We start from the raw sequence: 17,610 nt of genomic DNA on the forward strand, positions 1-17,610 counted from the left end.
CAGCATGATCCTTGCTTTTTGTTTTTGCTTTTCTTTTCCTCCTCTCTTGGTACATATACCTTTTTGAGCATCCTCAAAAGCTGCTCTATAGATTTATCTTTCCAGTTCTCTATTTTCTATAATGTTTTTTGTGATGTCTGACCAACTATTGGTAACAAAATGGAGCTTTAACATCCCCTGCCCAAGAGGGTCTTCTAAATCTAGACCTGCATATTTCCTCACTTGCTCATTGAGCCTTTCTAAGAACTCTGTAGGTCCTTCATCCTCCCTTGTTGTATATAAAAAGCTTTGGTAATGTTTTGAGTGTGGAGTACAGATTTTTGAATTCCTTTATCAGTTCTCCAAGGTCTTACATATTTCTTCAGTGGGCTGCATTGTTACCATCCCACTGAGGATCTGCGGCCGCAAATTTTTGCTCAGCTGCTGGGACGTTCTGACCTGAGGGATGCTCACGTTCCCAAATTGTCACAGCAGCCGTGTGAATCATGCTGCTGTCTTCTCCGAAAAAGAGAATACCTAGGATAGGCATTGTTAGCTCAGCCCAAGTATATATCTGGGGTCCAAGAAATTGATTAATCTGGTCGCCACTCTATAAGGGTCACTTAAGAGTGGTTTGAGCTCCCTTTTTAGGTTTCGGACCTCTGAGCTAGTTAATGGAGCATTTAGCCTCCTCCTCTGAGGGGCACTTCCCTTAAGGGGAAGAGAGTTGGAGCTAACTCTTTAGAAGTGGTGGGGAAAGGGAAGTTTTGAATATCCTTTTTACATTGTTCTATCTCACACTGAAGTCTTCCTGGGGGAGGGCCTTCAGGCTGGGAATGATTCCAAGAGTTAGGATTATAAAGAGGGGGCACAACGTGAGTCGGGGGAAGGGTCCAGGGTGGCTGCCTGACAGGGAGGGAGGTGAGAGGTATCTGGCGGAGGCAGATGGTCTAAAGGATCCCACGTGGGTTGCTTAGGGGTTGGGGCCATAGTTTCTATAGGGGAAGCAGTTTCTGGCTTATTCTTACTGGCTTTGAGGGGGTAGAGGTGGACAGGCCCCTGCCTTCAGCACAGGGCATAGTGTATCTGCTCCTGAGAGACAGGACTCTTGTTATTCACATACTCTATTAAAAGTTGACAAATCCAATCCTCATGTGACCCAAACTATAGCCAGAAAACTGATGGTTTGAGGATAGTTTCCTTAGTCCAAATGAAACAATATTTTATCATTTGTTGCTTCTTCTTATTTTTAGTCCTTGCATTATCTTTGCAGTATTTTAGCAGGAGACCTAAGGGGCTGTCGGGGGATTCTATTGTCTTGCTTGGGGTATTTCGCATCCTGGAGAAGGTGTTTTCTTGAGTTTGCGAGGCTCAACCTCTCTTACTAGAGATTTCTTGCACCCTTTCTTTCTTTTTTTTTTTAAGGTGGAGTCTTGCTTTGTTGCCTAGGCTGGAGTGCAATGGCACGATCTCCACTCATTACAGCCTCTGCCTCCTGGGTTCAAGTGATTCTTCTGCTTCAGTCTCCTGAGTAGCTGGGACTACAGGCACACACCACCACACCTGGCTAATTTTTTGTATTTTTTTTTTCCTTAGTAGAGACAGGATTCCACCATGTTAGCCAGGCTGGTCTCGAACTCCTGACCTTGTGATCTGCCCACCTCGGCCTTCTGAAGTGCTGGGATTACAGGCATGAGCCACTGCACCTGGCCTCTTGCACTCTTTCTTTAGAGGCCCAACCCCCCTTACTTTAGATTTCTTGCACTCTTTCGCTTCTGCTTAATCCTTCTCTGGCTGCTTCCTTCGCAGAAATCTTCAGGTCCCTCAGCGTTGGCGGGTCGGTATAATGCCCCGACAGGCGAGACAGGCAAGCTGCCCTAAGCCGTATGAGGTGACCACGGAACCGCAGATCCGGACTCTGCACTCGGTTGTGCGTCTCATTCACACACGTTCAACCTCCAGGTTGTCCCAACCACCAAGGAAATACTTCACTGCCATTGTGGTTTTTCTTACCTTTGTCTCTGCACAGAGTTACCTGGTCGCCGTGGTATTTGTAAGCCTTTTTCTCCCGCGTTGCTAAGAGTCTGGGTTTATTCGTCACACCAGGTGGGTCTCGATCCCTAACCCTTGAGGCCACCACACCAAGGCAGTGGGATGCGTCTCCTCATGAGTGGGGACTGGAGACCCTTCCCCAGAGGAGAAGAGGAATCCTGGATGGGCCCCCAGATTGTTGGGAACAACTAAGCGGTGCTCAAGAGAAAAACTAGCACTGAGACAAAGGACTTCTCAGCAAGGCAATTTACTTCCGCAGAAGGGTGCCGCCTGCATGTTACGACTGCAAGAGCACACCGAACAAAGGAGGGAAGGGGTTTTTATCCCTAATGCAGTTCCTGCCCCTGTGACCTTCCCCTGTTGGCTAGGATTGGACCATACAGTCTAAACTGATCCCAATTGGCTAAGACTTAAACTTTTTTGAATAGGGTAAACACGTGAATTGTAAGAGAAGGAAAGGGCAGGAGTGGTCTGTCTGTTACAGTACAAGGCATGTCCGGACTTGTCTGAGCATGTCAGGGCACAACGAGCAGGAGGGTTGTTTGCAGGCCAGAAACAAAGGAGTATAAGGAGGTTGGACTTCTGAACAAAAAACAAGGACATTACACAATTAAACCCTTTGAAGAGGAATTCATCATCTCTGGCACTAGTGTTGTTGGCAGGATTCAGGAGGACGAGAGAGAGACCTCGGGTTAAAACAGGAGAATCTTTTATTGAGTGCACTCAGGCCCAGCAGATTCACACCCAAAGGTTGGGCTCAGAACAAAGACAGCACTTGACTTTCATACACACTTCCCAAAAGGGGTTGGGCTAGCTAAAGCAAGCTTATAGTGGCGTGAAAGCAGTGACACAGAGATGAGACAAAGACAGTTAATTAAATTGTTACAGATTCATAACTCAGGATTGCACATAACTGTTGCTCTGCAACCCAGATGTCTGTTATCTATGTTTGCCTAGGCATGGGTTTACCCTATAACCTTCACTATGGTGCCTGGGCAGCTGTAGTTCAGGCCTACTCAGGCTTTTCATGGCCTTCATTGTATTTCTTAGATAAAACAGAATACTCGAAGTCACTAGTTACAGAGAACAGGAATCTATAAACTCATTCTATAAAACAAAGAAAAATTTGTTTTTTCTTCTCCCTGTGTTGAGGGAGTGCTGGGAAAGTCACCAGAGCACATTAGATAATATTATCAAGACTTTTCCTGGGTCTAGGCTGTGCCTGTTGCTGCCTCTGGGACAAATCAGCCTAATACAGGAAAACTTATTTCTCTTTCTTTTAAATTTTATTTTTCTTTAATTTCCCGCCTCCGTATAGCTGAGCCCAGGGCTTTTTATGGGCTCAGAATAGGGAGTGTGTGCTGATTGGTTTGTGAGTACACAAAAAAGGTTAAAGAGAAGACACCACTCAAAGGTGGGCATGATAGTGTAGAAAACCAATTAGGAGGCTGGACATGGTGGCTCACGCCTATAATCCCAGCACTTTGGGAGGCCAGGGTAGGTGGATCACCTGAGGTCAGGAGTTTGAGACCAGCCTGACCAACATGGTGAAACTCTGTCTCTACTAAAAAGGCAAAAAATAGCTTTGCATCGTGGTGCACACCTGTAATCCCAGCTACTCAGGAGGCTGAGGCAGGAGAATCACTCGAACCCAGGAGGCAGAGGTTGCAGTGAGCTAAGATCGTGCCATTGCACTCCAGCCTGGGCAACAAGAGCAAAACTCAGTCTTGAAAAAGAAAAGCAATTAGGAAAGGGTAGGTATATGTAAAATAGATGAAGGACTGGGATCAATCAGAGGAAACTGCGCCAGACGAGAAGGTGGGTTCTCAGTCCCACCTGAGGATTTACCCAGGACTCTCTCCAGATTGAAGGTTGGATTTCACTGGGGACCTGCTCCTGTCTGCCCAGGCATTTGCCTGCCTCCTGCCTCTATCAGTATGTTTGTTAAAATTGATGAACTAATATTGACATTATTTTTTCCCCACTGGATGTCTCTTACACAATAATTATGGTTTTTTGTTGTTTGTTCGTTTGTTTTTGAGACAGAGTCTTGCTCTGTTGTCTAGGCTGGAGTGCGGTGGCACAGTCTTGGCTCACTGCATCCTCCACCTCCCAGGTTCAAGCGATTCTCCTGCCTCAGCCTTCTGAGTAGCTGGGATTGCAGGCGCCCGCCACCATGCCTGGCTAATTTTTGTATTTTTAGTAGAGACGGGGTTTATCCATGTTGGTCAGGGTGTTCTCGAACTCCCAGCCTCAGGTGATCCGCCCACCTCGGCCTCCCAAAGTGCTGGGATTACAGGCGTGAGCCCCGCGGCTGGCCAATTATGTTATTTTTAACTAGAATCTGTAGTTTATGTCTAGGTTCACTCTGTGTTGTATATGTCTTTGGATTTTGACGATGCACCATTACACATCCTTAGAAATCCTTCTGATTATTTAAGAATGAAGCAAAGACATTTTTTCTTCAACTTAAGTTTATTATTTTTTCAAATGGTTACTAAGTTATTAAGACATAAATGCTTTTTAAATTGTTTGGACCTAGTAACTTAATAAATGGTAAATTTTTTTGGCCCTGAGGCACCATGAAAGTTACTGAGACATCAAGGAACACATGTGACAGTGCTGAAGGCCAAATGTACCCAGATGAGCTGGTCAGGAATGTCTGAGATGATTATGTTCAGGACAGTGAGCAGATTTAGAACATAGAGCCCCCAGGCTAATGTCCGAGGTGTCCGTCTTGCGATCTTTCAGAACAGTAGATCTAACAGTCTAACAGACAGTAGAACAATGATGGGCCTTATTTTTTTAATTTAAGTTAAAATGCAAAAGATACAATTAATCAGGCATACTAGATTATACTTTGAATTTCATTTGAAAGCGCAAATTCTATGTCAGCCTATTAAATAGTGTTAACAAAAGTTTCCAGGTAGTCTCGGCTGGAAATTCTTGAAGAAGAATACATTAAAAGTACTTTAAGAGAAAGTATTCCGGAAGACCTTGTTGAACCAGTTTCAGCTGTGGTTAATTGCATGTATGTTATTTTCAGCAAGGAGAGAAGGAGTAGTGTTTGTCATTAACTGGAGCAATCTGAAACTGACCTCCTCTTAAAACATTATATCTAACACTAGATCTGAATAGTAGTCTTGCTTTAGCCAAGTGTAGACATGCTAGTGTTTTAGCAGATGATTATTTTTCTTTTGAGCATAATTTTTTGTTTTCGTGCTTGTTTTGTGCTTATAGTAGTGGTTCAAAACTTAGAAGCTGTAATCCTCTGCTGGATACTGAAATACTGACATATACCTAGTTCTTTTGTGTGGACCAGGAACAATTTTGACAGGACACATGGCTGTCATGTGAAGAGTATAAAATCACAGCCATTGTCATTGGGGGACAGAGTTGGGGGTGTCATAGAGCTGTCAAGTTAGGTTTGGTGGGTAATGCCCTAGTTCCTTGCTAAGATGTGCTTGCCTGCCCCTTTGTACCTGTGGCTTTTTCCCTTTGTTTCCTCCCCACTGCCCCCCGCCCTTTTTTTTTTTGTTTTTTTGAGTGCAGTGTTCATGCACTAGCACTTGTTTCTAGGACCCAAAGGTTTTGGGAAATTTATGGCAGAAAATCTTGAAGCGGATGGAGCTGTATTAAGTAGCAGCTTCTCTTGGTCTCGAGGAGACCGTCATCCGTAATTTTGGTTCACAGCACTTCCATCCCACCTGCCGCTCAGATCTGCAGGAACATGACCTTCCAGAATAGAGTCAAACACAGTGTGGGTGTCACTAACTTGAATTATTTTAAGAGGTCAGAAAAAAAACCCTACTACTGTGTGTTTTTTGACACTATTTTAAAATATAATAATGTGGATAAATCAGATGAGTGACCTCTCTGTGGAATTAAAACTTTTTACGTGTGAAGTTTTTAATTTTGTGGGTAATTTTTCCAAGGTCCTTTAGAACTGTGTCACTGTTGCCTGCTAATGAAGTCATGTGAAGGTCTCCGTTAAAGCAGTGGTCCCCAACCTTTTTGGCACCAGTGACTGGTTTTGTGGAAGACAGTTGTTCCACGGATTGTGGGGTGGAGGGGATGGTTTCAGGATGAAACTCTTCCACCTCAGATCATCAGGCATTAGATTCTCTTACGGAACATGCAGGTTACAGAGTGTGCAGCCTCGATCCCTCGCATCTGTGGTTCACAGTAGGGCTGCCGTTCCTATGAGAGTCTGATGCCGCCACTGATGTGACAGGAGGTGGAGCTCAGGCAGTGATGCTGGCACGCCGGCAGTGTGGCCAGGTCCTCAGCAGCGCGTGGACCAGTAGGAGTTGGGGACCTCTGTGTGTTAAATGAAGGTAGTCCAGGTGAAGTTCAGCATAGGCTGGAGGGTGGAACACACAGATGGTCACTGGATGTAGTGACCTTTCCTTGACACAGGCTTAACACCCCAGGTGGCACAGATACCTTGAAGAGCCATGCTATTTCCTAAGAGAAAACATGGAATTTGGAAGAGATTTTGAAGTTTCTTTCGCCTGTCCTCTAGCATAAATATATATCATGTCTGGAACTCTCGGAGCAAAGGAGTAGGTGTACGAATGGAAGAAGCTCTGATGGGTTGATGCAGAATATCTCACAGCCCTCCCATTGTTGGCCCATTCCCTGTCTGTTGTGTGGTATGATGTGTGTTGAAATGGCTGATCAAAAGTAAACATAGCTGCTTTCTACCATTGTGTGGTAAACTGTGAGGGCAGGCATTGAGAGAGGGGTGGTAAAAAGAACCTATTCCTGGTCAAAAATGCTAAAATTCTTGGAAGTGCAAACGTTTTGGTGCGTGGCATGTGAGCAACATGTTTACCGTCTTTCAGCTATAATTAATGCCTTCCACGATACTCATCATAATCATACCGTAATGAGAAGGCCCTGGAAAAGAAACCCAACCTTTTTTGTGGGGTTACTTCGCATGTATCATGATGCTTTTTCCTTTGATTTTATAGCACTTTAGGGTGAACTTACTTTTCCGTACTAAATGTTAGCTTTGGAGAAAGTGTATCATCAGAACCATGGAGTTTGAGGTCTTCTAAGATGAAGTTCATAATTTAAGCTTCATATGTGTTTGATCTTAGAAATGTCTTGGATTATGTCAAATTTTTACTTTTTTTTTTTTTGAGACGGAGTCTCACTCTGTCGCTCAGGCTGGAGTGCAGTGGCATGATCTCAGCTCACTGCAAGCTTCACCCCCCGGGTTCACGCCATTCTCCTGCCTCAGCCTCCCCAGTAGCTGGGACTATAGGTGCCCACCACCACACCTGGCTAATTTGTTTTTATATTTTTAGTAGAGACAGGGTTTCACTGTGTTATCCAGGATGGTCTCGATCTCTTGACCTTGTGACCCACCCGCCTTGGCCTCCCAAAGTGCTGGGATTACAGGCATGAGCCACCGTGCCTGGCCTACATATTTGTTTTTAGGTTTTTATTTTGTTTTGTTTTATTTTGATGTGATGTGATGTGATGTTATGTTACGTTTTGTTATCTTATTTTTTTGAGATGGATTCTCACTCAGCCACCTAGGCTGGAGTGCAGTGGCATGATCTTGGTTCACTGCAACCCCTGCCTCCTGGTTTCAAGCGATTCTCCTGCCTCAACCTCTCGAGTAGCGGGGACTACAGGTGCCTGCCACCATGCCCAGCTAATTTTTCTATTTTTAGTAGAGACGTTGGCCAGGTTGGTCTCTTAACTCCTGACCTCAGGTGATCTGCCCACCTTGGCCTCCCAAAGTGCTGGGATTATAGGAGTGAGCCACCGCGTCTGGCCTGTTTTTAGTTTTAGTATAGTCATTGTATTTTCTTGTTTTTGTTTGAGATAAGGTCTGGCTCTTTCGCCCAGGTGGGAGTGCAGTGGCGTGATCATGGCTCACTGTAGCCTCCATCTCCTAGGCTCCCACAGTCCTCCCGCCTCAGCCTTATTTTCTGGTTTGATCTAAGTGCGGATTACCAGTCTGTGTTGTGACTTGATGGGTTTGTCTCACTAAAGACTGGTACCCGAGGCAGTTGACTTTGGTTGAGATGTGGCACTTCTTTCCCTAGTGTAATGTGCATGCCGTGTACCATTGTGAGTTTGCCAGAAGCGGCCTTTGATCCTAGCTGTGGATGCTCTGGGCTGCCAGTATTGGACAAGTGGACGGGTATGCCGGAACTGCTGGGATCCTGACTTTTCTTTGAAAGGGCTCAAGTTTTTATGAATTTTAGTTTTTGTAAATACCTTATTAGGTATGAACACATATTCACAAATAGCATGCAGTTTGAAACCTTAGTTTACCAGTGGACTAAACAGAAGTCGTTTCTCTTGGTAGCCTTCCGATGAGGAAACGAGGTGGGGTACAGGAGCCTACAGAGGACAGAATTGTGATTACATGTGGTCTTCCTGGGTCCTTGTCACTCTCACGGTCTAAAAGTAGCTTCAATGTTTGTTTGCTTGGAGTTTCAGCAGCAGACCACGGTGCTTGAAGCTGTTCATGGAATGACCGCTTGTGTCTGAACCAGCGTCTAAGGAAACTAATGTTCCATAAGTAGGTCTGAGAGGCTTCTCTGGAGTTGGCCCATGTCTTGCTCCCTCTTGCGGATGCTCTCCCTGCCAGGAATGTTCCACTCTCTCTGGGTTTCTCTTTAGAGCCCTCTGCAGACATCACCACCCCAGCAAAGCCCTCTGTAACCATCCCAACCTGAAGTGGTTTCCCCCTGAATAGCTTAAGCAGATTTTTTTTGGTTAATACAGTCCGTTTGGTGTTAATCACCTTCTTTCTCAGTCTTCTTTTCTATTGCTGTATATAGTTATAAATTTGTTTTTGTTTTTGAGACAGGGTTTTGCTCTTGTTGCGCAGGCTGGAGTGCAATGGCACAATCTCAGCTCACTGCATCCTCTGCCTCCCGAATTCAAGTGATTCTCCAGCCTTGCCTCCTGAGTAGTTGGGATTACAGGCATGCGCCACCATGCCCAGCTAATTTTGTATTTTTAGTAGAGATGGGGTCTCACCATATTGGCCAGGCTGGTCTCAAACTCCTGACCTCAGGTGAGGTAATCCACCCACCTCAGCCTCCCAAAGTGCTGGGGTTACAGGCATGAGCCACCCCACCCAGCTAGTTATGAGTTTTTATGTCTTGCCTCTCTAAATAAGCCATGTTCCTGTGCCTTCCACTTTTATATTCCTTAGAATTTTTAGTATAGGGCCGCATGTGGTAGGCCCTCTGTAAACAGCTGTTACTTTGATAGTGTGCAAATTATAGAATTAGAACTCTGAGGGACTTTGGTCAGTTTGCCACGTTTTCTTTCTTTCTTTTTTTTTTTTTTTAATGCAGCCTACAAAGTTGGACACATTTTGTTGATATGTTGAATACTTGTTTCTTTGAGCACTGGCAGCTTGTAGAGAGACTGAGGCCGTAGTTAGTTGTTTTACTTACTGGTTCTTTCCAGGGTAAAACCAGATCTGTGTATAAATGAGTTTGAGGGTCACGTCTGATGCTGTAGAATACCCCAGTGGTGGCATGGAAAACAGCTGGCTTGGTGTGGTGGCTAAACTGGGTATGAACATAGCTCATGTTAAAGGTAGGCTCTTTAGGTTGAATTTGTTTTGAATGGGTTTTTCTGGTGGAGTGCAGCATTCAGCTCATTAATTTTCAAGTTGAAATGTCTTCACAAAAATATGGCTTTCTTTAGCACAGTACTAGCTTTTAATATGTCAAAATTGCATTCAAAGGTTGCTTAAAAGCTGAAAGTGCTGTTGCCAGCCTTCCAAATTGCAGGCTCAGAAATCCCTTTTGAAAGAGGAAGAGGGGGTGTAGGAAGGTGGGAGGAAGCAGTTACCCGGGAGGAGCTTCCTCTCGGGGTCAGGTTGATGAGGCCCTGGTTTTGTTTTTATTACTGAAACAATTGCTGTGTAAAAATGAGTGAGCAAATGATTGCAGTGGTTATTTGTCTTACAGAAGTCATTTTTCCTTTAAAAAGGATACATCAAAGAACCTTTCTCTCTCTCTGAAGAACTTACTTCTGGGAGAGTGCATTTTGTCCAGCCCTTCTTGACTGTGTGTTTGGTAAATGTTGGGCGTGATTAGGAAATGGCTGGATGACACTGTGGATACCTGGAAATTGCTGCCGCTCTTCCGGCGCAGTGATTCGAACCTGGTGAGAGTTGAAAAAGGGGTTCTTCCCACATTCTTTTAGTGCAGAGATAAAATGTGAAGGCCTGCTGATGTGGGCTCTGTGGCTCAAACGGGGTTTTAAAAATAGAGAAGCTTTCCAGAAAAGTCCAGGTTGCTGGCTTTGCTTGAAAAGCATAAGCTCCCCAGGCTGCTGCACCTCCGAGCCCCAAGGAGCTGGAGCCAGTGCTGAGGCCCCTGTCCCGCTGTGCTGCGCACCAGGCCTGCCACCACCTCAACCAGAGCTTGGGGCAGACCTAAAATTTGTACACGTTTTCACATCTAAAACGTGGCAGTGTTGTATTTAATCAGTTATTGCAAAAGACAATAAAAACTGTATGTTGATTTCTTGGTTTGTACCAATCTGTGTAGGCTCTGACTCTGTGTCATAAAAGCAGGTTTTATTTTACATGTGGACTTTCTCCCCTAAAGCTACCTTTTTCAAACTATTAATGTCTTTCCAGACTTTTTATGATGAGTAATGCTTAGTTTTTAAAAAGTTGGTAGAAAAGTACTATGAACACCTGTATGGATGTCCCCTAGGTAGATGAGCACATTTGCTTTCTCTGTCTCTTTTTCACAAACACATGTGCACATACATTTTGTAGAAACATTTGAAAGTAAGTTGCTTTATGTCATGACACTTTACCCCTAAATACTAAAACATGTGTTGCCTAAGAATAGATATTCTTCTGTCTAGCTGTGATTATTATCACAGGCAAAGCATTGTGCACCTGTGGTCCCAGCTACTTGGGAGGCTGAAGTGGGAGGATCGCTTGAGCCAGGAGGCGGAGGATGCAGTGAGCCAAGACTGTGCCAGTGCACTCCAGCCTGGGTGACCAGAATGCGACCCTGTCTCAGAAAAATACAAATAAAAAATAAAAAATTGTTATTTAATATGAAACGCATGGTTGCATTTCCTCGGTTGTTGCCCAGATGTTTCGATAGCTATTTTTATTCCAATCCAAGAGCTAATGCAGCATTGCATTTGGTTGTTCTCTCTTTAGATGCCTTTATTCTAGACAGTTCCTTGCTTTTTCTGTTTATCTTTCAAGACACTGACTTTTTTTTTCGTTTAAGCATCTAGGGTGGTTGTGTAGAATGTTCCATAATTTGGGTTTGTCTCATGATTTCCTCCTGAGTAGCTGGGATTACAGGCACGTGCCACCATGCCCGGCTAGTTTTTGTATTTTTAGTAGAGACGGGGTTTCACCATGTTGGCCAGGCTGGTCTCGAACTCCTGACCTCAGGTGATCCGCCTGCCTTGGCCTCCCAAAGTGCTGGGATTACAGGCGTGAGCCACCACGCCGGGCCCTATTTCCTCATGATTAGCTAAGGGTCAACCATCTTTGTCCTGAGGGCCGCAGAAGCCTGTGGTGTTTGTGTCTGCTTCCACTGCATTACGCCAGGCTCTCCGGCTGTCCTGTTGCTGGGGCTCAGTTCAGTCATTCGGTGAAGGTGGTGCCCATGAGATCTTTCCATTGTAAAGGTACCCACCTTTGTTCCTTTGTTAAATTTATCTGTAACCCGCAGGATGATAATTTGAGACTCTGTCTCTTCTGAACGCCTTACATTAGCGTTCATTGATGATCCTTGTCTGAATCAGTTGTTGTGCATTGGTGGCTAGAAAATGGTGCTTTCCTAATTGGCACTCCTTCCGTGTTTATTAAATTTTTTTTTTCCTGTAAAATTTTCTCCCCATTGAGTATCACTATGTGGTTTATAATGCTTTGCCACCTTTTTTCTTTCTCGTGTTCAAATTATCCCAGACTTGGTGAATGGAGCCCCTTCAGGCTGGTTCCTCTGTCCCTTGGACATATCCCCATCTGTCACTGAGCACTCCCTTGCCTCCTGGTGAGAAATGTTTCTGCCTCGCCTTGACCTTCCCTTGCTCCAGACTTGTAATCGACCTCACGGATTCCTTTGCAATAGGGACTGGCATTTGGAAATCAAGATCTGGTTGCCAAGTTTGCTCATCGTGAACTGAGATGTCATTGCTTTTCGCCCCTTCCAATGGAAAGAGCTAGGAGCTAGGACATAGATTGATGTTTTTAATCAAATTAGAATGCTTCTGTTTTTCAGGGCCTGCTTACATACTTTGTAGAAACTTGCATGGCTTGTAGCTCATGCTGAAAAACTCAGGTTCTGGTACCTAAGCCATCCCAGAGATGAAAGTTACATCTACTTTTTGCTGTCTTTTCATTTCCAGAACCCTCCAGGTTAGAATTGTGACAGTATGCAGAATTTACTGACCTTAACATATCTCTGAAAGACGGGTCAGGGTAAGAGATGCAGAAACAAAAGGTGGGACTTGTCTTTTTATTGAGTAAGCTTGTATTGTATGCTTCAAAGCATGTTTATTGAACAACGACTTTGTTTTAGGCATTGAAGTCCTCATTCTCCTGAGGATAAAAAGTCTCTGCCCTGCATCCTAGCAGTGCATTTGGGGGCAGAGTGACAGGCTCGGAAGCGAATGTGGAGGGAGTAAGGGAGGTGCTTGCTAACTGCCCCTGCTGCTGACAGAGCTCTGGAGAGGTCAGTGCAGCTTCTGCGTTAGCTGCTCCTTAGCCTGGATACCTTAAGTGCCATCTGGGTGGGCATGCCAAGGTAAAGCGAATGTCTGTGCCCATAGGAGTCTACGTGGATGGATAATTTTACAGGGAAGGGAACGTTCCTGAAGTTGAAATTCAAGGTGAGGCTGTGTGGGTGACACCTTATGCTGACCACTCTATTTCAAGAATTGGAAGGATGGTGTGTGTATTTTGAAAATGGCCTAGTTCACGTGCTTAAATAGGAGAGACCCCAGCTAAGGCTACCTCTTAGTAAGTGCCTACTCTGCTCTTTATGTCGGTTTAAAGATTCATTTTGTTTGAAACCTTTGTAAGTCTCAATTTCTTGGTACGTCATTGTACTCGAATGTACAAAGCCAATTTTTTTTTTTTTTTTTTAAGTAGAGTGCAGTGGAAGTCAGTTTAGATGGTTTTCAGTGTCCATATAGGACAAATGGGAGCCAACCTGTTTTCCTAGGAATTGTTCGTGTATTCCGTACTTAATAAATTCTTAGGGCTTTGAATGGGACTTATCTGTGGTGGGATCTGAGCAGGTGATTAAACTTCCTAAGTGCTGTTTACATAAAGTGCATGAGGAGACAGATACTGAGTGATTTTCAAGATTCTGGCAGTAATGGGATTCAGAGTGTTTGAGTAGAAGAGGGGAGTAGATAAATATAAAGAATATATTTTTAACTTCCAAAGTAAGAACATTTAAGAAGCAAATATAATTGGCCACCACATGTGGGTTTTACATCCTTTCCAGACCATCCTGCGCATGAGTCTCATATTAGTTTTCTGAAAATGTGACTCTGGCCACCCGTTCACCCTCCCTCCATCCCGGCTCCTGGAGAGGAAGGCCAGGGCCTTCTGTCTGCACCTGGCAAGGCATGGTCTATGCCACATCGTCATGCACCACAGCGACCCCTGGCCTCACCTCTCACCACTTCCCTCCCCTGGGGGCTATGGGTCCTGCCCCCACCTGAGGTTGCCTTGTAGTCGCACTCCTGAGTTCTTTCCTGGAAACGCTGTCCGCCTCGCTGACTGTGAAAGACGCTGGCACGCTTTGAGGCCCAGCATGTGTGCCTCCTCTCTCTCGAAGGCTTTCTCCGTGCTGCCCCTCCATGCAGAGCGTGTTCTTCCGCTTCTGCCTCCTGGCACCTGCTTATCCTTCTGACCCTCATGGACGCCACTGACTCCCTTCCCTCCCTCCTGTGCTGACTACCATGGTCCCTTGTGCGTAGGCAGCTGGAGTGTAGCGTGTGCTTTTCACATTGATTTAACCTTGTAACGTTGTGGAGAGAAAGATACAGGCAAGAAAACTGAGGGTGACTTTGAAGGAATCGTAGTAAAAACCCAGGCGGAGGAATTCCTGTGATTCTATAGTCCTTCTGGGATCTTGATGGCAATGTTTGTGATCTATGTATTACTTCTATTCAGAAGGGCAGTCCTGTTGAAGGTAAACATCAGGGAATTGCTGCCAGAAAGGGAGTGTTTTTAGTATGATAATGCTCTGAAGCTACTTGTACCTTGTCAGAAGTAAAATCAAAGCCGTTTGTGCCATTTTCGTTAATATTTTTAACACCAAAGTTTTCTTAACTCTGTTTTTGGTTGTGATTAATTTAAGATGGGAATTCACAGTTCTAACCCCACCTCATTTTTAGTACAGGTTGAGCATCTCGAATCTGAAAGTCCGAAGTCCGAAATGCTCCAGATCAGAAACTTTTTGAGCACTGATATGATGCTCAAAGGAAATGCTCATTGGAGCATTTTGGATTTCGGATCTGTGGATTCGAGATGCTCAACCAGTCAGTATAATAGAGCTATTCCCAAGATCCGAAAAAAATCTGAAATCAGAAGCACTTCTGGGCCTAGGCATTCTGGAGACGGGATGCTCAACCCATACAACCTTACAGAGGGTGACATCTATCAGTCAAGCAAGAGTCATCCTGCAGTACCTTCCTTTATAATGGGGCCGACCATAGGGGCAGACACTGGGTTTCCTTTTTCAGGTTCCTTCTTACAGCCTAGATTCTTACTACCCTATGCCCCCCGACCGCTGTTTTCTGAAACGGAGTCTCTCTCTGCCGCCCAGGCTGGAGTGCAGTGGCGTCATTTTGGCTCACTGCAGCCTCTGCCTCCCAGGTTTTAGTGATTTTCCCACCTCAGCCTCCCAAGTAGCTGGGATTACAGTTGTGTGCCACCGTGCCCGGCTAATTTTTGTATTTTTGGTAGAAATGGGGTTTCGATATGTTGGTCAGGATGGTCTCAAACTCCTGGCATCAAATGATCTGCCTGCCTTGGCCTCCCTAAGTGCTGGGATTACAGGCGTGAGCCACTGCACCGGCCTTATTACCCTATATCCTATGGTTTCCTGTTCACATGCACCATGAGCTACTGGAATTTTTTTTTTTTTTTTGAGACAGGGTCTTACTCTTAATTTGTTGCCCAGGCTGGAGCGCAGTGGTGCAATCACAGGTCACTGCAGCCTGCACCTCCTGGGCTCAGGTGGTCCTCCCATGTCAGCCTCCTGAGTAGCTGGAACTACAGGCATGTACCACCACACCTGGCTAATTTTTATATTTTTTGTAGAGATGGGGTTATGCTATGTTGCCTAGGCTGGTCTCAAACTCCTGGGCTCAAGTGATCTGCACGCCTGGGCCTCTGGATCGCTTAGGTTTTAATATGAATTCTGCAACATCTTTAGTTTGGTAATCTTTGTGGATTGCTACAGAGTAAATTAAATTATTCATAAAGAATAATATTGAATAATTTAATTATTCACAAGGAATAATCTTGAAAGATCTAGTGTGTTCTTTACTCATCTTCCCCCAGTGATAACATCTTGCAGAACTGCGTGCACCATCACAGTCAGGATGCTGCCGTGCGCGTAGTCGGGATGCAGAGTGTTTCCCAGGCGTCTCTCTTATGGCCCTTTTACAGCCACATCTGCTTCCCTCCTGTCCCACCCCTTCCTTAGCCCCTGGCAACCACTCTTCTGTTTTCGGTTTCTATAGTTTTATCTTTTCAAGAATGTTATGGACAGGGAATCATACAGTATGTAACTGCTGAGGCCGTTTTTTTAGCATAATTCTCCCACGATTCATCCAGTTCCTCACCTGGATCAATAGTTCGTTCTTCTTTTTGCTGAGTAGTGTTCTGTGGTGTGGCTGCAGCACAGTCCGTTTAGCCTCACTCAGGAAGGACATCTCGGAGTTGTTTCCAGTTTCTATTATGAGTAACGCTGCTATGAACGTTTGTATATGGGGTTTTGTGTGAACATAAGCTCTCATTGCTCTGGGATAAATGCCCAGGAGTGCATTTGTTGGGTTGTATACCGTTGCATGTTTAGGTTTTAAGAAGATATCTGTTTTCTGGAGTGGTTGCACCATTTTACATTCCTGCCAATGATGTGGAAGGGATTCAGCACTTGGTGGTGTCACTGTGTTTTATTTTAGCCATTCTGATAGTTGTATAGTGATACTCCTTTGTGATTTTAATTTGCATTTCCCTAAGGGCCCTTTTCTCTAATGAACATCTCTCATGTGCTTATTTGCCATCTGTGTATCCTCTCAGGTGAGCTATCACTTCCTGTCTCTTGCCCATTTTCTAATTGGACTTTTTTAAACTCTTGAGGTTTTTTTTTTTTTTTTTTGATCATGGTAAAAGCACATGAAATTTACCATCTTAACCATTTTTAAATTTCAATTGTGTGTCAAAAGACAAAATTACAAAAAATTTAGTGTATGGATCTTAATTGGCTTTTTTGATTCCAGAATCAGGCAACACCTCATTCTATAAAACAGAATTCTGTAAAATAGAATGAGTGTTCTCATGAGCTGAGCAGGGGAAGTTGGCTTTGTAGACAGAAAAGGGATGAGGGAAACAGACGCAGAGAACAGAGAGCAGATGGGTGGTTTCAGAGTGACTTTCCTTGTAAAGGTTAACACAGAGGGGACTTCCTTATCACGCTGGCCCAAACTGGCCCATTTGGGGGATTTGCTGTTCTCTCTCTCCTGATTTCTTGCAAAGTCAGATAAACAACTTACTTTTGGCTTGGTGGTGTGGAGGTTACCAAGAGGGACTCCATTTTGGTTTGGTCTGCTGGGCCTGGTGCAGGAGCTCAGTCCAAACCAGTGTTCTCCTGGTTCACTATATTTATGTTGAGTTTTAAGAATTTTTTATATATTCTAGGCACTAGTCCTTTGTCAGATACGTGGTTTGTAAATACCTCCTCCCATTTTGTAGTTTGTTTTTTCATTCTCTTAACAGGGGTTTTGTTTTGTTTTGTTTTGAGATCGAGTCTCACTCTGTCGCCCAGGCTGGAGTGCAGTGGCGCCATCTTGGCTCATTGCAAGCTCCGCCTTCCAAGTTCGTGCCATTCTCCTGCCTTAGCCTCCTGAGTAGCTGGGACTACAGGCGCCTGCCACCACTCCTGGCTTATTTTTTTGTATTTTCAGTGGAGACAGGGTTTCACCGTGTTAGCCAGGATGGTCTCGATCTCCTGACCTTGTGATCTGCCCACTTCAGACTCCCAAAGTGCTGAGATTACAAGCGTGAGCCACTGCGCCCGGCCTTAACCGAGTCTTTAGCTGAGCAAATGTTTTTAACTTTGAGGAAGTTCATTTTATCTATTTTTTCTCCTATGGATTGTGATTTTGGTGTCACATCTGAGAACTCTTTGCCTAGCCCAGGATCCCAAAGATTTTCTTTTTCTTTTTCCTAAAAGTTTTAGTTTTGTGTTTTACATTGAAGTCGCTGATCTTTGAGTTAATTTTTATACAAGGTGTGAAGTTTAGGTCAAGATTCACTGTTATTATTGTTTTTGCCTATGGATGTGTAATTGCTCCAGTAACGTG

General features: G+C 44.6%; 1 protein-coding gene across 2 annotated transcripts in view; it reads left to right on the forward strand.

The window, feature by feature from the left end:
* The window catches only part of SEC14L1 (SEC14 like lipid binding 1), an 81,764-nt gene that overhangs the window by 37,011 nt on the left and 27,143 nt on the right, over positions 1 to 17,610 (forward strand). The gene's annotated exons all lie outside the window — the stretch shown is intronic.

This window comes from Hylobates moloch, unplaced genomic scaffold, assembly GCF_009828535.3.
Source record: "Hylobates moloch isolate HMO894 unplaced genomic scaffold, HMol_V3 SCAFFOLD_15, whole genome shotgun sequence".
NCBI classification, from domain to species: Eukaryota; Metazoa; Chordata; class Mammalia; order Primates; family Hylobatidae; genus Hylobates; species Hylobates moloch.